Source organism: Antechinus flavipes, chromosome 2, assembly GCF_016432865.1.
Source record: "Antechinus flavipes isolate AdamAnt ecotype Samford, QLD, Australia chromosome 2, AdamAnt_v2, whole genome shotgun sequence".
Classification (NCBI taxonomy): Eukaryota; Metazoa; Chordata; class Mammalia; order Dasyuromorphia; family Dasyuridae; genus Antechinus; species Antechinus flavipes.
In genome coordinates, this window is record NC_067399.1 from 557,729,609 (window position 1) to 557,753,849 (window position 24,241).

The window sequence follows — 24,241 nt, forward strand, 5'->3', positions numbered from 1 at the left end:
TCTCAAAAGGGTAGGAGGCAATGTGGAGGACCGAGTCAGGGCAAAATAAAGGCAAATGCTAGAATATGTTTGACATGAAACTCCATTACCATACAGAAATAATTTTCAATGTACCAGAGACATTTCATTGTAGGTTTAGTTACAATCTCTAGTCAGAGCACTATCCTAAATCAGTTTCAGAAAGCTCCATTCAGTTGACTTTACAATAGGAGTCTTGTGAGGATCAAATAAGCAATGACTATAAAGCATTTTACAAACCTTAAAGTACTATATAAATCCCAGTTATCATTGTGATCATTATTATAATGTTGATAGAATAATGGAGAGATATTAGCTATTAAATGATTAATGATACTGTTATGGAAAAACCAAATATATATATGTACATTTTCAAATTTATTTGCATTCTTAATGCTTGCTTTTCCAGATAATCCAGATAATCAACAAAGTATTTCCTGATTTTTAGAGATGACAAGTTTCTGAGGTGAAACTGCACTCATGCTGAAAATTTAACAATTGGTTTACTGGTCTTTTAGAGTTATCTCCAGTACAGCTATGTCAAAGGGTGATGAATTTTTTGGCCATGACAATTTTCAAAGACCATCTATTCAGTCTTAGAAGAATTGTGATCTGCCTCTATTGAGGGAATATCCAGGCTGATGATAAAATGAGGCATTGTACTGGAATTTTGTGAGGTAGCAATTTCTTTTGAAAAATAATGATGTTGGGGTAGTTAGGTGGTACAGTGGATAGACCACACCCTAAAGTCAGGAGGACCTGAGTTCAAATGTGACTTCAGACACTTAAAACTTCCTAACTTCCTAATTGTGTGACCCTGGGCAAGTCACTCTGACTCAGCCAAAAAAAAAAAAAAAAAAAAAAAAAAAAAAAAAAAAAAGAAAGAAAGAAAGAAAAAGAAAGAAAGAAAGAAAGAAAAATAATGATGTTGCTCTGTCCATTATAAACAACAGCATTTAAGGTTTCCGGAAGAAAAGGAGGTGGAGGGTAAAATTTAAGAAGTGATATTCCATTAAAAAAGCTTTTATTTTGATTTCAAACTTTTAATGTCCATAGACTTTCTCAATATGGCAACTTTTTGTGGATTATAAGAGAATGAATGGCAAATTATAGCCTTTTCATGGTGGAATCTGTGCTGAAATCTACACATTTATATATGTTATGCTCTTAAAATGGAAATATGTACTCTAAACCCAATTTTTTACATCCCTAGTTACTGGCATGCTGATGTACTAGAAATTGGACATTGAAGAAAAACTGATCTCCCCTTCCTACTTTTTCAAAAATGATCTCAAATCCATTCAAATAAACAAGTTATGGCCCTTAACACTTAAACTAGAAAAGGAAGATATATCATTGTGAGTATGCTTTAGATTTCACATTTTTTCTAGTATTTGGTATTTCTATCCATATTATAAAAAGTTTTTTTTTTAAATTTATGGAATTGCTAGAATTGAGTTTCCAAGAAGGTGATTCACCACATATTTCCCTAAATTATGTTATTTAAGGTATGTGATTTCTATTTTTATGTTCAAATCACAGAACATAAATATTTTGTATTACCTAGAGTATGAAAGAAAAAAGATAAGATCATATTCAAAAGCACTTTGGTTATAGAAATATCTAATTAAATAGTTACCTGCATCAGGTAAAGTAATTCTTCTCCCTCTTCTTGAATCATATTATAAATGCTATACCTCTTATGCAAAAAGATAGTGATCCACAGATTTAATTCATAAACTCTATATAGGCTTCTGTGCTGCATGATGATATATATATTTTTTCTTGTCATATTCTTTCCTGATTTTTAAACATAATCACATAAGATATCATTTTTTATTATACCCATTTCCTTGGCAGTACAAATAGGATAAGAATTTTAGGTACTACAATTTTATTCACCTAATGATTGGTTAGTTGAAGAGGAGATGATATTTGAATCATTAATTGCAATTATGATCTTTGTAGTTTTTTTATACTAGTTTCATCTAGAAGCTATTCTTTCCTGAGAATTTTAAAGTTCTTTGGGTATTGTCATAATTACGCTTTCTACAAGCATACAAAGTGAGAAATGACACAATTATTCAAATTAAGAATGGATTTCCCCTCCCCACCAAATCAATTGAGGCAAAAGTAGTGAGTTTCTTTTATTTTCACTAATTGTCAAAGATAATTTTCTCAGTTTTGTACTTTCATAGTCATAGCATTAACCAGTGACAAATTTTGTTTCTGTATCCTAACAATATGTGTGTGTGTGTGTGTGTGTGTGTGTGTGTGTTATTTTTCTTAGAGTGAGGTAAGCATGAATATTATCTCGCATTTATTTTAAATATTGAATAGGATTTTTTTTATGCCTTCTTGATTTTTGTTTTGATAAGGGAACTTAAGAATATAGGAATATGTAAAGCTTTGTGTATGGATTTAGAGCTAGAAGGCCTATTAGTGATTATCTAGTCTAAATTCATATTACAGATAAAGAAACTGAGGCTCAAGAAATTTATGTGACTTGCATAATATAAGAAGTATTTGGCACCAGATCCTCTGATTACACCTCCAGTTTATTTTGAGGGCAGGAGTGTCAGTTTAAATTCTAAGAAACCAAGCAAAATGTTTAAAAGAATTCAAAACTTTGAGAGGATTTCTCTTCTTTGCTTCTTTTAGTTCCCTTACCACTCTCTCACCCCCCTCCCAATCCCTATTAATGTAGGGAATGTTTGAGATATTGTTTTGGAATTTCTACAATTAAGAAGGATGCCTAACCAAGTAGATAGTACCCAACTGTATTATGCAATGATTTTTTTTTTCTTATTTTATTAATAAGAGCACTTTTCTTTCATCCTTTATCTTATATTGTTTGAACCTCTGAAACTTGTGACTCTTAAAAATAAAATAAAACAGTAATTACAATATCATTTCCCATATCCAACTGGGAAGTGGATAATTCAAGTATTACTGCTTTTGTTTTTATAGTTATGGAAACTGAAGTTTAGAGTGGTGAAGTTGCCTAAGTTGCCATAGCTAGTTAAGTGGCAGAACTGGGCAGAGAACTCATTATCATTAACTCTAAAATCAGTGCTCTCTCATTTGCTAGATGTTAGAGAACCAAAAAGAGAGAGTAAATGCTTTCTATTTTATAATCCCCAGTTGTCTTAGTGAGTCATGAGATCTAAGCAAAGAAGGATAGCTTGACCTTTTGGCTTGGAAATTTGTGATTTTGGTTTCCTACTTGTCAATTATGAGGAAACTTGAGACAAGTTTGGATGAGACAAAAAGAATGGTATTTACATTAATTTATTATTACCCAGAAACCCAGAAATTTGTTGTTATTGTTGTTGTTTGTTTGTTTGTTTTTACAACTTATGTAGTAAGTACAAATTCAAAACTTCCTCCCTAAGGATGGGGCTTCATTCATTTTTCATCTTTCTTACCCTATTACTAAGGAAAACAAGCATTTTTCAATAGGCTTGAACATGCGCAGGGATCATAGGATTTTTAGAAATGGAAGGCTTCTTACAGATCAATTACTCCAACCTCCTACTTGCTTGGTGAGAAAAGGGAGGTGAAAAGAACTGAAGGGACTTTCTGAGGGTAGCATAGGAAGGAAGAGACTGAGCAGTAGTTTAAAACAGGCCTTCCGACTCCAAACTCAAGGCTTTTTCTGCTATACTTCACTAATTCTTTCAGTGTAGACATTTCTTTCAAATTTCTTTGGCATTTTGAAAAATATAGAAGATATTTTAGGGTATTAGGGTACTGTTAAAATTACATTATAGTTATGATTAGCTACAATGGGTTAAATGCTTTCAGAACTCAGTGTGTAGATGAAAGATAAGAGATTTAAAACTAGGCCTACCACTATATGACTTTAGAACCTTTCAAAGATTCTCTCAGATCCTCATGTGTAAAATAGAGACTATAATTAATATTTGTCCTGCCTGCTCTGAAAATATTAGATGAAGTGTTTTAATTAAATTATTTATTATTATAATTTTTTTTAAAAGCTTGAAAGCTTTTTTTTAAACCTGACAATTGGATCTGCTGAACTGAATTTTACTTTGATAAAAGATAAGCAGGATAGAACTAAGAGAATGATAGTATTTGAAATATAGCTACAATGGATTTAGACTATTCAGAAATTTATATTAGGAATGGAAATTTATATTTATTATAAATTTATGACTTATATATTACTTTAATATAATGAAAATTAAAGAGAGTGTTGGTAAAAGCATTCCAGAATAGTAAAATCTGATATTTTTGTCACAGGGATTTAAAAGAAAATGGCTACATGTTCTTGAAAACTTACCTGATGATTAGACTGTAGTGCTTTGGGAGATAAAAAATATATACTTACATGGTTAGAATATAATGCTGATGACTACTAATATGAAAAATATGTTTAGAAGAATTGTACATGTTTAACTTAGATTGCTCAATGTCTAGGAAACAGGAGAAGGGAGAGAAGGGGGAGAAAAATTTGTAACACAAGGTTTTGCAAAGATGAATGTTGAAAACTATCTGTACGTATTTGGAAAAATAAAATACAATTTAAAAATATAATACTGAACTTTACCCAAAGTGTTCAATGTGGGAAAAGAGTAGTGTTGATTCTGGGAAATTTTCTGATTTCTTTTAAGAATAATATATTCCTAAAGTAAAATCATTTAAAAAATTAATCTCAAAAAATAAGATCATTGGAATAATGTTGTATGGGGATGGTAGATATTTTGTTTGTTTTAAACATATTTACTGTAATGTTTTTTTAATCAGATGTTCTAAGATAGTCACTGAAATGGCTGCTATAGAATTGTCAGCAAATCTGACAGAGTTCAATATTAAAGAGGGATGGGGAAGCTTTTACTCAAACAGCATTTGTCCAGGAAGGATTTGATATATAATCTAAATTGATTATTGATGAGTGAAAGAGGATTGGAACACAGGTAATAAAACTCTCTCATGAAGTTAACTAGTCTAGTAAATAAGCCCTTGTGAAACAATTTTTGTACATTTGAGTATTTTGTTATTGTTGTTATTTGTTTTTATTCTCCCTTCCTCAAATTCCCCTCAATCACTTCTGTTTTATTCTTAATACCAGGACATTATTTTGTGCAGAAGACACAGTGAAACTTAACTAATGAATGAAAGGGATACAAAAACCACATGATTTCACAGGGGTAATGAAATCACTTAAACCAATAGTGTCAAACTCAAATAGAATTGGTACTGCTAATCCATAAATGAGGATCCCTGCTGGTGACATAACAACTTTATTTTAAAATACAATATTATCTGTGATTTATTGTATATTATCTTGTTGAATATCTACCAATTACATTTTTAAGGATAGTGAGGTAGTAAAGTAGAGAGTTATAGCACCAGATCAGGAAGATCCATCTTCCTGAATTCTAATCTAGTTTTAGGCACTCACTAGTTATGTGACCTCAAGCAAGTCACTTAACCCCATTTGCCTCAGTTTTCTGAGCTGTAAAATGAACTAGAAAAGGAAATGGTAAAAGGAAATAGTAAACCTCTCCAGTATTTTTGCTAAGAAAATCCCCAATGGGATCATGAAGAGACAGCCATGACCAACACTACCCAGCAACAATAATTACATTTTTATATGATATAAATTGTGAGCCACACACATATTTTGTACCCCTATCTTAATTGATTAGATACTTTATTGTAGTGGATTGAACTTGAGGACAGAAAACTCTGGGTTCAAATATATTCTCAGTTACTTATTGGCAATGTGATCATGGTCAAATTGTTTATTTTTCCAAGCTTCAGTTTCTATCTTTCTAAAATGGGAAGAATAATATGTGAGAGAATAATATCTCACTGGTTTGTTTTAAGACTCAGGAAATAACATATAAAAGTCTTTGCAAACCTTGAAGGACTAAATACTAGTTATTTCTATTAACTTTTAACTGAGGGAGTCTGGTATAAGACAGAATGATAATCTTAGATTCAAGAATTAGTTGAGTTCAACTTCCACCTCAGAAGCTTACTAGTTGAAAAATATTGGAATACATACCTCCCCTATAAAGAGGGGAGATAATTCCTATAATACCTAACTTTACAGGGTTGTTGTAAACATCAAATGTATTTAAAACACTTTTCAAATCACAAATTCTTATATAAAATTTTATTTTCACATTTAAGTCAGTTAAACCAATATAAAACGAAATTAGACATTCTAATAGTTCTATATTGGCCTACTCAAGTGATAAAACAATTGCATTTTAGAAAGATGGAATTTTTTTTTTTCCCCTAGAAAATTTCCAAATTTAAAATTCCTAGGTGGAAAGTACAGAATATATTGGGATTACTTTGCCCCCCTCAGAGATCTATACCAAGGCAGATGTCTAACAAAAACAGAGATCCTCATCCCAACAGAGAATAGATGAAGGATTCTATATCGAAAGCTGGAACCTGGCCAGACCAGAAAACCAACACAACGCCTTTTGAAAGTATCATGGGATCATCCCAGACCCAAGGGCATGAGATTTGGGTTTGTGATCTCAATCCCCAGGATAGCCCTTCCAAGCCACACAAATACTTCCCTTTACCCAGATAACCACAGGACTGACTACCTGTTTAGTGACAAAATACTTCTCTCTCCTTTTTCTCAGCACACCTATTTTTTGTATCCAGGTTAACTCACAGGCAACTGCTTAACTTCAAGCTTAGAAAGCACAGACTGCATCTTTAAGAAATAGTTTACTTGTGAATCAGTAAATGGACTAGACAAAGCAGCTATTATTTATGCATTCCTGCATACATGGCAAGGTGAAAATAATAGAATAAACATCATATACTTCATTATGATATCGGTTTACACTTCCAGGGTACACAAAAAGAGGCCATTTCATCAAGCTAATTGCCTGAAAGTAAAAGAGAGAGAACTTTAGCTATTAGTCTATTATGGGGCTTTTTTCTTAATCACAAATAGGGGCCGTGTGTCCCTAGGGGGATGTGTATTCTAATTTACAATTGAACTACAGATCAGAGCAATCAATCTTGTGCAGCACTTTTACAGTGTAATTGCTGCAACATAACAAATAAAAAAAAAAAGTTGGGGGGGGGGCGTGGATCTAGGCTGAGCTTCGGCTTGAGGTGGGGATATTTACCAGGCTTTGGTTCAGGGTGGGAGGGAGAGAAGAAACGCCACTGACATGAATATGCAATGAGGGCTCATTAGCGGCCCAGTGTTGCCATGACGAATGGCATTATCCCCAGCCTGGTGCTGCCTAAACATGAATTTTATAACGACCCATTTATCATGACTTGTCACGGGCTCCTCTACTGTACTTTCTTCCTGCTCACACACCTTTCCCCATTATTACTGGCAAATCTTGGCCTTTTATTATGATTGTTTCATTTCATATTGATTTCCATCTCTCCAGAAGTAAACATTAATAAACAGGAGCACACTAATGAGTAATTGTTGAGTTCAAAGTCAAAAAAGTATAATGGGGTTATGTTTCTAGCTCTGTGTTAGTCTGTGTTTTTATTCCATTGAACTTTTATGGGGAGCTAAGGTATTAAGATTCATTCTTAAATTCTCATTGGATTTCTTTTCTTTCTTTCTTTCTTTCTTTCTTTCTTTCTTTCTTTCTTTCTTTCTTTCTTTCTTTCTTTCTTTCTTCTTTCTTTCTTTCTTTCTTTCTTTCTTTCTTTCTTTCTTTCTTTCTTTCTTTTTCTTTCTTTCTTTCTTTCTTTCTTTCTTTCTTTCTTTCTTTTTTAACCTTTTCTCTCTCTTTCAGATTCAGTATGTCTAAGAGGAAAGACATCAGGTTTCCCAAATCTAAGGCTAGCTCTCAATCCACTTCTTAATTCTGCCTTTTATTTTTCTGCCATACATACTGAGGGATGGATGCATCTTATCATTCTATTAAAATTTAAGCTCTATAAATGAAGGGCCATGTCTTCTCTAAACTGAACCACCACTCACACCTGCTGCTACAGTATTCCCCAACTAGTTTGTGGTTAAATAAATTTATTGAATTGTATTCCCTTATTTCTGGGTGGAATTTTTTCCTCAAGTATCGAATCTCTTCTAGAGTATTTCAAAAGTTTTATTTTGAGAGTATCTTGGGATATCTATCATCTATCTATCTATGTAAGTATATATGAAGTGTAGATTTGAAAATCTAGAATAGAAATCTAGAATCTTAACTCTGTGTGTGTGTGTGTGTGTGTGCATGTGTGCACGTGTGTGTGATGGATCTTCTTTCACAGTCTAGTAAAACCTATCGACCCCTTCTCAGAACAATGTTTTAAAATGAATAAAATATATAGTTACAAAGAAAAGTATTCATATGCTTATAGTGGACATCTCCCTAACTCAGATGGGTTTAAAGACTTTTGGTTATCTTCAATTTGGATTAGCTTGTCTAAGATAGGTTTTGTGTGTGTGTGTGTGTGTGTGTGTGTGTGTGTGTGTGTGTGTGTGTGTGTGGTGTGGCCACAGCAAAGGTGGATGAATGACCCTCAAAAGAGGTTGGCAAGCCCTCACACCAGAAATGTTAGTCCCACTTGACCACCTCATTCACCACCCTTATCCCTATATGTCCATTAGAATGAATGTTGCAACAATCCAGTTCTAAAATCATATCATTCTATGTAAACACCCAAAAGAAATGAATTATTCTTCTTCATGTGCAAACAAGCAAATGCAAAAATTTATAGTCATGAAATGTTACTTGGGATAAGGAAATTAAAGATTTAGAAGAGGTAATATTTTCAGGACTGAAAGAATTAACAACTGAATCAAGGTATGCTAGAATATGCTGTGGATAATAAGTATGTTTATATTTTTCTGATAGGGAATAAAAGTGGGAATCAGGGAAATTTTAAAGTCCTATTTAATAAAGGGTCAAGGGTTGGTTAAAGGGTACCAAATTACATGTGATTCTAAATGAACAGATTAAAGCTAAATCTCTCTGTCACCAAACATTTGGATTTTTTGATTGCTTTACATACACATAGAAACACATCTACATACACATCTGCCTTACCATTTTTATCTGGATGTTTGGTATCATGTTAATTCATAAAACAGATGGAAAATTAAATTCTGATTAAAAAATAATTTAAAATTATTGCATCAGAGGATTATCTTGGAGACTACCCTGATATATTTTTAAAATAAAAATAAATTTGTAGATTGTAAATGTTAGTTATAATTATTACAACTATAATACTAATAAGTAGTAATAAAAAAATACAATATAGAACAGCTTAAATCCTTGTCTAGTAAAACTGCAAAAAAGAAAGGTGTGCTTTGGTTCCCTGAAGATAAAGCTAGATATCAAGAAAATTTGAATCTCAATGGAAGCATCAACTTCCTCAAGCAGAATTTTTTGGAGATGCCTCAATCTACTACTCTTTAATATGGGAATTGTTCCTCTAGGGTACTTATGAGGATTCATTAATTTGTGATGTATTTGAGGATATGAACTGTGGGACACATGCTCTTTGCAAAGAGAATTATCCAGGCTGATCAAATCAATGTAAACCTTTTCTCTAAGCAGTCTCCTGATATGCCCCAGGCTGAACCCTAGAGGAAAATCAGTTGAAATTCCACTTCAAAGCCTTTATACTTAATGAAAGGCACCTTGTTGTAGCCAATTTTTCTGAGTCTTTCTAAAAGGGTTATCATACTAATCAAAATTTGTTTTCTACAGCTTATTCTCTGCTTAAGGGAGTTTATAATGAAAATTAACAACTAACTTCTAATATTCTAAAGTTTTAAAGTGAGGAGTGTTTCCTTGAGAGCCCATGACTTGGATACATAATTCAGATGGAAAGAATTAAACCCAAGAATCTATGCAAATATAGAGATGATGCTATTTAAGAAACCTTCTAAATATCTAGACTAAGAAAGATTGGCTGTTTTACTGACAAAGTCTATTTCATAATACAGTGGAAATGAGAGAATTCTATCTAATGCTATATCTTTTGTCATATAGCTTTTTGTCATGTCCTCTTTGAAAACCTCCAGGCATTTTTCCTGCCATTTTTTTTAATACCCAGAGCTTGTCAATCAAATTTCAAATTCTAATGAAATAAATTAGCCTGCACACTTGATCTGCTTTAGCTGTATCATCAATGAACCCATTTCTTCTTTTTCCTGAAGCCAATCACTTGCCCACTTAGAGGGGGGGGGGGAACCCTAACCTTTCCCCATTGCTTCTAATGACATCTTCAGTCATTAATGAGTTAATAAAAATCTCAAAGTCATCTGGGGATAGATAAGGAGGAAGAAAGAAGAGTATTGTACATGTAATAACAGGCTCCCTTGCTGCCCTCCAAGATGTCATGGGTCAGTCATGTTAAGAATGTGTGCGTCCAATCATTTGCTGATTTCTATCAGGCAGGCCTCAAGCAGGAGCTGACATGGGCCAGTTTGGGAATCACAATGAATAAACAATGACTTTTTGGACTGTTGGCTGCTGTGTGCATGTTGGGGGGGGTTATATACTAAATCATGATGACATTAGCAATCAATATACCAATTACGAGACAAGTTATTGAATGAAGAATGTATATGTCTTGAACTCTGGAACTCTTTGAACAGGTCACTAGCATCCGAAAAACCCTTACTTATAATGTAGATTAACTCCTTGTGATCCTAAGGTGTAAAATCCACTTTTACAGGTGCACGTACCTGCAACTCAGATATAAAGAGAAAACACTGATTCTTTGTATCTTGTTGTCTTTTTCAAATAGACTAGTTTAAAACATATTAAAGTGTTTCCTTAAGAATCAGAAACTATGTGATGTTGAATGAATGATTATTTGGTCACAGTGACCAAGAATAAAAGTATTTTTTGTCTGTTTATAAAATAATGTTATAAATAACCTTAAAGAGAAGCTTGATTATATCAATAGAAAAGGTGACAATATTCTAATAGTCTAAATATTCTAAAAATTAGACAATGTCATTCTATATTTTTCTGGAATGATAGCACAAACTATCGTTTCTAAACAGAAAAGGCTTTTTAGTAGTATATGGCTTCTTGCCATTTCTAGAGCCTTCTGTCCTGGTATCATAATCTTTTTTTTTTTTTTTTCCTGGAGCTGAAGTCCCATGAGCCTTTGTTAACTAAGAAGAAATGAACATATAATGAACTTGGACAAGATTCTTAGAGTCAGAATTTTGTAAAAAATGACAGAGAGAATAGTTCAATATATTTTAGAAGTGTATGACCTGAATAGTTATTCTATCATTTTAAAGAATAAAGAAGCATGATGTCCAAGTATATTTATAACTAAGATCATAATTATATTTGAATACCCTAATGATGATATGTTACATTGAAAAAATAGGTATTTCCAGTTTATTAGGCCACTAATCCTTTAGTCTCTTAACATCACAAAATCTAATTAAAATAAGATTTAAACAACATTGAAATACCTACATATAATAATAAAATATTTCTAAATCTTTTTCAAATATGATAAAAAATTAATTTTCTTAAAGAAAATAACTGATAAAAACAACAATCATAAGTGTTATATGACATTATTCTTCTGAAAGGCAGTCTGGTATAATAGATTGATCACTGGATTTGGAAGCCAGAAACCCTGGTTTTATAGCCCATTTCAGACATTACAGTTTGACCCTAGTCAAATATGATTTTTTTCCTTTTAGTTTTAGTTTTCTTGACTGTAAAATGGGGATACTAAGAGCAAGTATAACAGAGGATTGTTCTAAGGAGCAAATAAGATAATAAAAGTGTTTTGCAGATCCTAAAGCTCTAAACAAGTCAGTTATTTTGATTCTGTATAAAGAAAAGTAGGATAAATAGATAAAAATCCCTTTCCTCTGAATAATCTCTATTGCCTCTCTCATAAAATCTTTACCTTCAGTTGCTAAAATATAGAATCCTTGACTTATTTGAATTTTGTCATTGAAATGAATAGTTCAACAGGAAGACAACAGAGTCAGAGAAGAGAATTGAAGAGTCTAAATAATCCTAACACTGGATAATTAGACCTTGAATTAGCAAGAATAAATAGTTTTTGATTGGTAAGGGTATGGGGCTAATAGATCCACACTTCTCTGGGTAGGCCAGCTTATTTAATTCTGATTCAAAAACCACAAACCACACTTTTTAACCCAGAATCAGGTGGGAAGAATATGAATGACTAAGTGCAAACATATCATTCCTGAAAAGAGAAGTTATGCTACATAACTAGGGGAAAACGAGACTGAACAGTTATAAGCACTGAATTGTCCTATCAACTTAATTTTCATGATTTTCTATCTATGTATGATTTTATTAACAGTATAGCATGCGGAATTTCTTTTGATTGCAAAGCACATTTAAGATGGCTTCATTAAAATATCCTAGCATTGACACGATTATTCTAAGAAGTATGTTTTTCAAGTCCCTGCCAGACTCTTCTTAATTTTAGATGTTAGCTTTTTACCTCTAAAAACTTATGTGTAAATAGGCAACTGGTAGATATTTTGTGGTGATAGTCACCTGAGTTTGGAGTCAGGTTCTCTTGTGATTTAGAACTAAACTCTTTTTTTTTTTGTTTTAAATAATTAAACTTTTAATACTCAGTCAGGTTTTATGTATCCTGACTCTTCATGGCAATAAAGAAGAAGCAGACCCCTGCCAGCAAGTAGTTAAATAACTGTCCAACTGCTGATGATGTGGGAAAATAAACTAGCTATATAATTCCTGAATAATTGACATATTTTCTAGTCCAGATAGGCACAAATGTTATTATTCATAATAGTATTGATGAGAAAAAGGAGGAAGAGGAACAGGGTAAAGGAAATAAAGAAGAAGAGGAGAATAAGGAATAGTACAAGAAGGAGAAAAAAGGTAAAGGAAGAAGAGAAGTTGAGGAAGAGAAAGAAAAAAGAAAAAGAGGAAGGGGAGAACAAGTACCATGAAAATGATGATTGCTACTTCTACTTCTACTACTACTACTACTATCACCACCACCACCACCATCACCATTGAGGTTAACGGAGCCTCAATATTTTTCATACGCCTCTTCCTACATGTCGGCCGAGGAATCTACTAGGGATCTTACCTCTACAAAGAAACATGAAACATTGGAGTAATTCTACATTTGACTGTTATAGCAACCCACATTCATAGGATATGTACTCCCCTGAGGCCAAATGTCATTCTGAGGTGCTACTGTAATTACTAACCTCCTATCAGCCATCCCCTACATCGGCACTACCCTAGCTGAGTGAATCTGAGGAGGTTTCACAGTAGATAAAACTACCCTCACCCGATTCTTAGCATTCCACTTCATCCTCCCTTTCATCATTATAGCACTAGCCATTGTCCACCTCATTTTCCTTCATGAAACTGGCTCCAATAACCCTTCAATCATTAACCCAGACTCAGACAAAATCCCCTTCCACTCATACTATACTATTAAGGATGCCCTAAGCCTAATCTTACTACTTCTTGTACTCCTCCTTCTAGCCCTATTCTCACCAGACTTGCTCGGAGACTCAGACAATTTTTCGCCAGCCAACCCACTAAACACCCCTCCCCACATCAAACCAGAATGATATGCAATCTGCAGCTCAATTCCCATCAAATTAGGCAGAATCCTTGCCCTACTAGCCTCTATCCTAATCCTCTTAATTATCCCTCTACTTCCTACAGCCAACCCACGAAGCATAATATTCCGACCACCACCACCACCACCACCACCACCACCACTACCACTACTACCACCACCATCATTCCTCCTCCTCCTCCTCCTACTACCACTACTACTACTACCACCCATTCTCCAGCCTAATTGTTAAACATTCCAACTCTACCGAAGAGAGCATAACTAGCCAAACAGATCAAATACCAAACATAAGTTTACTTACTATTTTTCAGAGAATTCACAGAAGGCATACATTCCAATGAAGGTCAGAAGAAGATAGTGCAAGAACACTCTTATTTGTTTAAAGAACTTTATTTCAACTGTGAAACATGGGAGATAATGGCACAGGACTGGATAGCATGATGCTGGAATCAAAGAAGGTGCTGGGCTCCATAAACAAAGCAGAATCACAGTAGCTCAAAAGAAATGAGACAAATCTAGAGATACTTCCATCCCATATGTCCAAACTAATTATTTATGCCTGCTCTGTAATAAAGCTCATATTAGACTGAGCAGTCATAGTTGAACACACTGTTCTTTGACCCTAATGTGGTGATATCACTGATCCTCTTCAAGTACAAAGGATGAACAACTACAACTACTACTGCTGCAACCCTAAGATTATAGCTATTGCTGCTGCTATTACTACTTACACTACTATTGCTACATCTTCTATTGCTGCTCTTGCTGCTACTATTATAGCTACTCTTGCTACTGCTGTTGTTATTGTTACTATTACTACTGTTACTATTACCACCACCACCACCTGGCATTTTTCTATAGTGATTATAGCACTTCTCTTCCTACTCATTCCCTCCCCCTCAGGAACTTGGGTAATTCCATAGCATCTTACTTATCTCATGACCCATATACATAAACTTTACAAAAATTTATGAGAATTGGAAGATTATTAGCTAGTAATTGTGCATTATTTAGCTCTTTTTTTCTTACATCACTACCTAAGCTTTCCACTTGATATTTTTTGAAAAGTATCTTTTCATCTTGGAAGTTGACTGATGGATTGTTATGTGATGTCCCCAGTTGTGGCATCATTTTTGTCATGACACTGGCCATTTTTGAAAATGATGGAAGGCTTAGGATTTGTAGAGGTCAAACTAGTCAAAAATCAGGGTAGATCATTGGTTATAAAATCTATTTTCCTGAGATTTCTTGCCAGAGCTGTGTGTTAATGCCAAATGCTAATTCTTGCTGGGGACATGGTGTCTTGTAAATGTTATGAAAGAATATCATTTTTCCTGTAGAAGTGAAGGGATTTTTAAGGCCATATTAAGAAAGGGATTGTTTTCCCATGTCACATCTGTAGGTCATGCATTTGGCCAATAAAATGGCTTTATGCTTTAAAGCACCCTCAACTGTTTCACAACAGCTAGAAATTAGAACACAGGAAGGGGAAAATTGACCAAAAAGTACATTTTGAAAATATGTAGAGAGATTTTTAAAAAAAAACCCTCATATTTGCTATCCTTTCTAAATAAATCAAAGACCTAGATTACAAATCTATGCAAGACTTTAAGCTTATTTGATGATCATCAGTTCTAAAAATAACAAAATTTAACTCAACTTGGGGAAGTCTTAAAGACATGTTTTCAGCTCCTTTTGTAAAACTGTCCTTATTGACACTACATATGCTTCATGGCTTTAAAGACATATTACATTCATTTGTATAAGGAGAGTCATTCTAATTTTTACAGGCAAAAATAAGCTCAGGATAATAATACTGAGGTCTAACCACTTTGGTTTGGCTTGTTATGTAGATGGATTTTTCTCCCCTTATAGTCTTTGAAATGTTTTGAATTAAAATAGCTTACTCAAGGTCACTGAAGGCATATGGTCCTGCTCAAAACTTTAAACAAAACATTAGTTTTTACAACCTTTTGTAATTTGGTATTGTATACAACATGGTTATATGCAGAGTTCCTGTAATCTTTTCAGTGGGTGACAGAAATATGAGAAGGAAATTTATAAGCCATTTAGTGAAGCATTTAATCAATTTCATGCATAGGAAAATAACTCTGATTGCTTTGCTTTATCAATCTTTTCAGCACAACCCCAGTCATCAGGATCTCCAAATACTCAAGGTGGGGAAAAATGTGAAAATTTTACAATGTCCATGAAATGTCAGGAACTTCTGAAAGTTGTTAAAACTTACTTGCCAGCATCAATAATACTTCTTGAGTTGTTAATATTTTTCAGAAAGAAAACAGGAGTCTAATAATTAGAGAATGTTTACAAGTAGGACCATCAGGTTATCCATTAAGGAACCTTTTCTTAGATTGACTCTTTGAGACCAATGGTGATATGCAGATTCCATTGCCTTTCTGTGCTTAAAGATATATTAGCAGTTACCAGCAAATGCATTTTAAAAATCTACACTAAAATGTATCTATGGATTCAGTGAATCTTATTTATCTGGCCAAAAAAAAAGTGAAAATCCACCCAAATTGCCTTGTTACTAATAGGAATATTTTAGTATACTTGAACAGTCTTTAAGAGTTCATATTCTGATTTGCTCTTGAATTGCTTAAAAGATTAATGCAGCTCTTGGCTACATAGGAGATTAATGTTTTCTTTTCTGTCATGTACTGTAGCCCCTTTTATAACACTTTACCCAAAACACTATCAAGTTCTTAAGTGAAAAACTCCTAAGGGAGCAAAAGACAATCTCTATCATAATCATCATCTGCTAAACTATATTAAAATTACATTAGTCTAGTGCCAGAGCTGCACCTTGCCCTCTAAAATTAGAGCTGATATAATGGTACTGTAGACATAGTTTCTAATTTAGAAATAATTTGCTTCCACTTATTTCTGAAACTAGAAAAACTCCAGTGAATAAATTCCTGCCTAGATTATTCAGTTCAGATTTGAATGTCAAGTTTATTTGTAGACCACAGTATTTTAGGAGATTGTAACTGAGGCAGCAAAGCATAGTGGTGAGACCATTGGATTGAAAACAGAAAGTCATAGGTTCCAAAGCTACTTCTATCATATGGTGAGTGACCATGAAAAGAGTCAAATAACCTCTCTGAATCTTAATTTCCACAGCTACAAAACAAGAAACATAATGCCTATATTACTAGCCTCACATTATTGTTGTTAAGAATCAGATAGAGTATTGCTTGCAGAGGGCTGTGTGAACTTGAAAGTACTAGATGAATGTTATTTTGGAAGACACTGATATTCTTGCATTCCTTTTATCATTTGAGGGAAGAAGAAGGTTCTAGCCAAAATATATAAGGTTTTGTCTACATAAGCACTTCAGTGGGCCAATAGGTGACATTTCTTTAAGATACCAAGTTAAGTCACAACTAGAAATGACAACCATATATAATTTGGTAGACCTGCTTTGGTAATCTGGTACACAGTCAATAACTTATATGAAATTTATTTTTATCAGTTATAGTTATAGCTATGTTGCTTGTAGAGGTATCTCAATGTACTAAGACTCATCTGTTTTTCTTAAAAGTGTTGGTAGCAAAACCTTTTCAAAAAATAAGTTCACAAAAAGTCAATTTGGAGAAAGGACTTTGGCACAGTCATATTTCTCATCTAGTACCGAAGAAAAAATCCTTAGACTAAAGAAATGTTTATTGTAAATTTCAATGTAAACTTTGGTTGTCATCACCATAAAAATAATGCCTTTTTTGCAGTAGCTATTTTAAGAGATGTAGTTAGTTATCATAACCTAAGTTTAGCATGTATAGTCAAAAGCGTTTAAATACACATATATACTTTCTCATATGTTGTGCTCAGTCTGGCTGTAGTGCTCAAGGAATGTTAAAAATAATGATTTTAGGCAGAGATTCCAAACATGGTAGCCATGTGAGGACACTCTGTCCACTGGACCCTCTGTCCAGTGCCCTCCTTATCTCTACCTTCGCCTATACTTTAACCTTGCTTACCCAATAATAAACCTCTTTTATCAATCTAGCTCTACGGGCCAATAAATGCTTTTATTGGGAACTCGCGCCGCTACTAGACCCCCTTGCACCGAATCTGTGCCCCAAACCTGCCACTAGACCTTAACCCTAATCTCATTCAGGTACCCCAAATCTAGACCTCAACATTTGGTTCCCTGACGAAACGAACACCGGAAGCTAGATAATTTGGCAATCAAACTAGATCCCAACCTTTTCGGGGGTACTCAGAACCAATCTGGGTTTTGAGTGGTTCAGGCAGTATTCTTCCGGGAAGAATCTGCGTTCTTTCTTTGGTCTCACTCTATCTCTAAAGGTAGTGGGGAGAATATCTGTGTTCCGTCTCACCCTACTTAAGGAAAAAAAAATAATGATTGTAAGTTCTTTTCTACATTCAGAAGGATACAAAGCAGAATGACTTCTCTCTTTTCTCAATTTGCTCCTTACATCCCCACTCCACTCAAGTAAGCACGGTGGGAGGTGGGCCTGGACATAAGATTCTCATCTTTGTGGGTTTGAATAAAGATGAAATTTTTTTCTTGATAGTTAAAAAGAAGATTCAGAACTAGTGCTTTAATAATCAAAGTGTTCTCTTTTTCTTATACATTTCTCCTTTTCTTCACAATTAGGGTCACTATAAAAGGCCATAGAATGGGAATAGAAGACAAGAGGTAGGTTTTGTTTTTATTTTGGTTGTTGATAGTTGCTTATTGAGAATTGACTGGACAGAGTACATTCTACAAAAACATCAGTGTGGTTCACGTAAAAGTTGGCAATTATATGATTGCCATAAAGATAATGCTATAAAGATGTGTCAAATGTTTTATATATATATATTTCATTCTTATTCTTACAACCAATTTATGAGGTATTTTCTTCAAAGGATCTTATACCCATTTCATAACTGAGTCTCAGAAAGTCTAAATAATATATATATATATATATAGTTTTATATCTAGTAAAAGCAGGGGGCAGGATATCAGGACTTTCCAATATATTAGGCAGCTTCTTAATAATGACCAATAATGTATATGAGGATCTTATCAAATTATGGATGTACCTAGAAGCCTCAGATTCTATACAAGATTCTAGTCAAGTCCAATGTAGTAGTAGTGGTGGTAGTAGAAACAGAAGTGGTAGTAGTAATAGGTGTAACAGCAGCAACAATAATAATCATCATCATGACAACAACAATTAGCATTTATATAATGTTTATTATGTGTCAGGCCCTGTGCTAAGTGCTCTAAAAATATTATTTTATTTGATCCTGACAACAATCCTGATGGAAGATAGGTGCTATTATTATTCCCATTTTATAATTGAGAAAATAGAGGCAAATTGCAGTTAAGTGATTTGCGTAAATCTGAAGCCATATTTAAGCTCAAGTTTTCTTAGTACTGGTACCAAAAAAAAAAAAAAAAAAAAAGGAAATGGAATGTGAAAGAAACTGAGAGCTAATCAATACTGTGAAATACAGTTTCATTGTCCATGATTCTAAGTGTTGCAATAATCATTTACCTGAGCAAAAATAGTGTATGGTACTTTATATGAGAATGATGTTTTTGAAAATAATTAGTAAGACATGTGCTTTGAATTGTTTTTACAAAAGGGGGCTTGAGTTTATGCAGATCTTTCCACATTTCCTGTCCAGGTTCCCTAGTGACCAATGGTTTTTTTGTTGTTGTTCAATCATTTCAGCTGTGTCTGACTCTTCATGATCCCCTTTGGACTTTCCTTGCCAAAAGTTACTAGAGTAGCTTGTCATTTTCTTCTCCAGTTCATTTCACATAAGAGGAAACTGAGACAAACAGGGTTAAATGACTTCCCCAGGATCACACAGCTAGTAACATTGGTACAAAATGTTTGATTTGACAGTTAGTCGATGAATCAACGTGTTTTAATTCTTCCCTACCTTCACTCTCTCCTGTACAAAGTTAGTCCAGTCCAGGTACTGAATGTATAACATTAGTCTCTAAAAATGAAAGTTGAAAGTGATCTCAGAATTCCAACTTGGCCACCAACTTGCAATGTGATGTTAGGTAAGTTCCATTAGTGGTTTTAAGATTCAGTTTATTCTTCTGTTCAAAGAGGATAAAAATATCTGTATCAACTCCCCTCAGAAATGTTTTAAGGATCAAAAGATCTATTAATTGTAAAAAGTCTTTGGAAAGTGTAGAAACAAAGACTTATAACTTCAAGTAAAGAAAGGACAGTTTGTTTTTCTTTTGGGAAAATAAAAATTTGATGTTTAAATATTTAGCTAATATCCTTATTAATTATATTTCAATCTCCTTATGAAGATGGAGTTTTCTAGATTTCACTTACATCAGGGTTCACTAGAAAAAAAGGTCAGGGGTTTCCATATAATATTGTGATGAACTTCTATCTTCTTTCTTTTTTTTCCCCTATCACTTCTCTAGTTGAAGAAAAAAATATTGTTCCAGCCTTAATTTTTCTTTTTTTTCTTTTCTTTTTCTAAAAGTAATAGTTCCCTATCTTTAAAACACATGCAAAGATAGCCCTCAACACCCACCCCTGCAAAACTATGTGCTTCAAACTTTTCTTCTCCCTTCCCTGAATCCCCTCCCCATGATAGCAATTTTAAACATGTGCAACTCTTCCGTACATACCCTCACATCCACCATACTGTGCAAGAAAAACCAGATCTAAAAGGAAAAAAATATGAGAAAAAACAACGAAAAAAAAAAAAAGATGAAAATACTATACTGTGATCCACACCCAGTTCCCATACTTCTTCCCCTGGTCTAAGATGACTCTTTCTATCACAAGTCCACTAAAATTCAGCCTCAATTTTTTCTAAAGGTATTCAGGATCTGTCTTTTATATCACTTCATCCAACTGGGAAAATATGGTACATCCTATTGTTCTCCATTTATGTTCTCTCTAGAGGAGCAACTTTCATGAAACATGGCCCTTGTTTTGGCCAGACATACACATCAGTGACTACACAATTACTTTGCTTTTTTCTTACTAGGATTTCTTTGTCTTCCTAAACTACCCATCAGGAAACAGATACTTCAAATGATTCTTTGCTCTTCTGAATCATTTTGAGTCCCAATCTCTGCACATTTTTTGGTGGTTAGTTCCAGCTCCAACATGGATGAGTGCAAGGACGTGGGCGTAATTTTTAAAAGTCTTCCCAGCTGAAGATCTGTATGACAAAGAATATGCTTTGTGACCTCATTTTGGAGTCTCTTTTCAGGAGCTAAGTTCAAAGTTTACGGAAGTGAATACTCCTGTCCACAAATACAATTAATATCCTGAAATCTGGAAAATTCAATTAAACTTTTTGGGCTTCCCTTTGCATAGGAAAGAAGTATGAGTTTTTAATAGTATTATGAGATAAACTATGTTGATATTACATAATACTATACAAATATTTTATATATTTCTGAGTTTTAAAACTTTTTTGTGCTATGACTTCCACAAAATTCCCCCCAAAATCTCATTTAATTTTCTATACTAATATGGATCTTAGGCTTATGTCAAAACCTTGATGGGGAAAGTCAAGATATGGAAAAGATAGCTGTAGTTGAGATTTGGATAAAGCTGAGTGACTTCCTACTTTTTCTCTATGGCATGTCCCCTTATTTGTAAAATGAAAGGGTTGCAATAGAGTCCTAAGTCCAATTCTGTTCTATATCAATGATTCTGTACAACCAGTTTTATTGAGTAGATTTAGGTGGCTTGAGTCAGTGTTATGTTAGAAAGATTGATATTCTAAATTTAGATTCTAAATTAGATTAGCATTTATTAGCTTTGCAACTTTGAGCACCTCACTTAATAAGAAACTAAACTCCAGTTTTCTCATCTGCAAAATAACTATAATATTTATATCTATATTTATTTGTCTACACAAATCAAACACAGAAGACTCATTAAGTTTATAAACTCATTGTAAATAAACATATTCTTTGATATATATGTCTTTTTAATCATTCTGTCTCTTCCTGTTTTTTTATCTTTTTCAATCAAAAAATGGCAGTCACTATGTTGGGCACTGAGTACTGGTATTGGCACATAAATATAAAGAATGAAATGATCCCTACTTTCAATCAGATTATCTTCTAAAGGAGGAGATGAGTACATATAAAATATATATGGCATGAAGTTAATAAACACAAATATATCTATACATAACTAGCAGTTTAATACAAAGTAGCTTGGGAGGGAGGACAGTATAATTTGGAGGATTCAGGAAAGGTGTTATGAAGAAAATGGTGCCTGAGATGTGCCTTAAAAAAAAGAAAAAAGGATGCTATGAGACAGAGATAGAGAAGGAGTGCAGTCCAGGCATAAGGGATGACCAGTACAAAAACAAAAGAGACAGTTTTCTTTGAAATGTTTTCTTTGCATTCACCCTGGGATTGTTAAAAGAGTACAATGAGACAGTGTCTGTGAAAATGTTTTGTAATCCATAAAGGACCTGACAGCTGTAAGGTACTTTCACCTCTAAATAACATCTATGTTTTTTTCTAACTAAAATAACTTTAAGAAAATTTAAAGAAAGATTTAAGAAATCAAACTTTTAGGGAGATTTTTTTTATCCAAATAGTATGATTTGTTTATTTGAAACTAAAGTAAATGAAACAATTTGAAAGCTTCAATCAAGTTCTACTTTTTTTTTTCTCTTGCTGTTTACAAAGCAAGATATTTTATGGATGTAATTTATACGTTGAATAGAAGAAGGCTATTCCCAATATTATCTTTATCTTCTAGACATAAATAACAAACAACTCCAGTAATCGAAATTTACTACAATTGTAATAGATTTTGGCAACGTTTATATATTGTTGGCAATGTTACATAATGTTGACTTCCAAGACTAGGGCCAGGGACTTTTGGATGGTTTTGTTATATTAAAAAAAATTACTGTATTGGTAGCTTTTATGACATTGGAGAGATTAATTCTCATAAATAAAATTGTTTATACCACCTTCTAATCAAAAAGTTGAAATTATCTGTGACAATGTACACACTAAAAAGTTGTATACTATGAAAATATTTCAATAATTAATGCATGCTCCATCTAGAGCAATTGACAGTGAGGTCATAAACATAATGGGCCATCTGTGTTTGATTTGTAGATGAAATGCTTAAAGGGATAGACAGGTAATTCAAGATTCTTTTGCAAATGTAGGCTCTAAAGATTTCTATCACCTTCTATGTTGTGTTTTTTTTTCTTTTAATAAAAGAGTATATTTTAGACTATTACTTCAGCTTTTCATTATAGAGGTCTAAGCTGTAAAGTGGTATGGAATAGAACAATTCATTTTAAGTTTTTTGATATGCACGTGATTCAGGACTATGTCACCTTAACAATTGTATTTTGGTGTTGTGTTCATAGAATACCACAATTTCTAAAGAACTAAAATGTTAGGTTGCCCCAAAGGACAAGGGAGGGGGATGTACTGTGGTTTTAAGTGAGGGGTGTGTGTGTGTGTGTGTGTGTGTGTGTGTGTGTGTGTGTGTGTGTGTAAAAATGCTTTTATTTAAAAAACAGCTCTCTTACAAGGGTACCATCTGATCATTCCAAAGTCTATATTCTCTGGTTGTGAGCAGAGTATGTTGTATTCTTTTAGGCTCAAATGTAAGACAATAGGGCATATATATAATTCCAAGCACAGGATCCTGTGGGAGTACTCTCATGATTTCTTCCATCCTTTTATAAGAAAGATGCATGAACCAATTCTTGGAGTCCTAATATTGGGAGATTTTCATAATCATGTTTGAAGCATAAAGGCATCACTTATGGTCAAATATCCCCAGTGTTTTTTAGATGGACCTGAAGTTCACATCATACATAGCATAAAGTTTTTCTGGGTGGAGTAGAGGAACCCACTGTTTCTAGCGTGCTGTTCTCTAGGGTGTAGTGATTGGTGCCAATTGCCATCTCTATGTCTTTTCCCCAAAATAAAGAGCTATAGCAATAGCTCTCAGCTCAATCATGTGTATGCATTCCTTTAGTACTGGACATGCACAGTTCATTAACTTGCATTGCTAACACATTTTCTTGCAAAAAAAAGAAATCTACATCTTTGCTCCTGTCTATGTCTACCTCATTCCTGTCAAATCCTTAGAGATTCTGTGTTACAAAGAGGTTGTCATTCTCCTGATGTTGACCATATATTGCAGGGTATGGCGGTTTTGGTAACTGGGGAATAAAATTTGAGAATTTTTTTTATAATGATCTACATGTTAGAAGACAATTATTCAGTAGTATAAATCAATTCCATAGTTTTTTAGTTTTTAGTGGAATTGTTGAATATTTGTAGTATAAACCAATTCCATAGTTTTTTAGTTTTTAGTGGAATTGTTTCTATTTGTTCATATAAAATTCTTTCATCTTTAGTATTTTTTTCAATTGTATCCAACTTTTCATGAACCCTTTTGAAGTTGCCATTTACTTTCCAGCTCATTTTACAGATGAGGAAATTGAGGCAAAGAGAGTTAAGGAACTTGCTCAGGATCACACTGCTATTTTGAACTCCGGAGGAAGAGTCTTCTTGACTCCAAGTCTGGCATTCTATCCACTATGCCATTTTGCTGTCCCTTCTTTCATATATTTTAATACAATTATGACATCATCCCTTGGTTTTTACTTTTCCAGAGTA

General features: G+C 33.5%; 1 long non-coding RNA gene across 1 annotated transcript in view; it reads left to right on the top strand.

Moving 5' to 3' along the window:
• Positions 1-22,039, top strand: part of LOC127551358 (uncharacterized) — a 38,009-nt gene extending 15,970 nt beyond the window's left edge. The window contains exons 3-4 of the long non-coding RNA XR_007951065.1: positions 15,732-15,767; positions 18,236-22,039. This is a non-coding gene — a long non-coding RNA (uncharacterized LOC127551358). The remainder of the gene's footprint in view (positions 1-15,731; positions 15,768-18,235) is intronic.
• Positions 22,040-24,241: the final 2,202 nt, after the last annotated feature.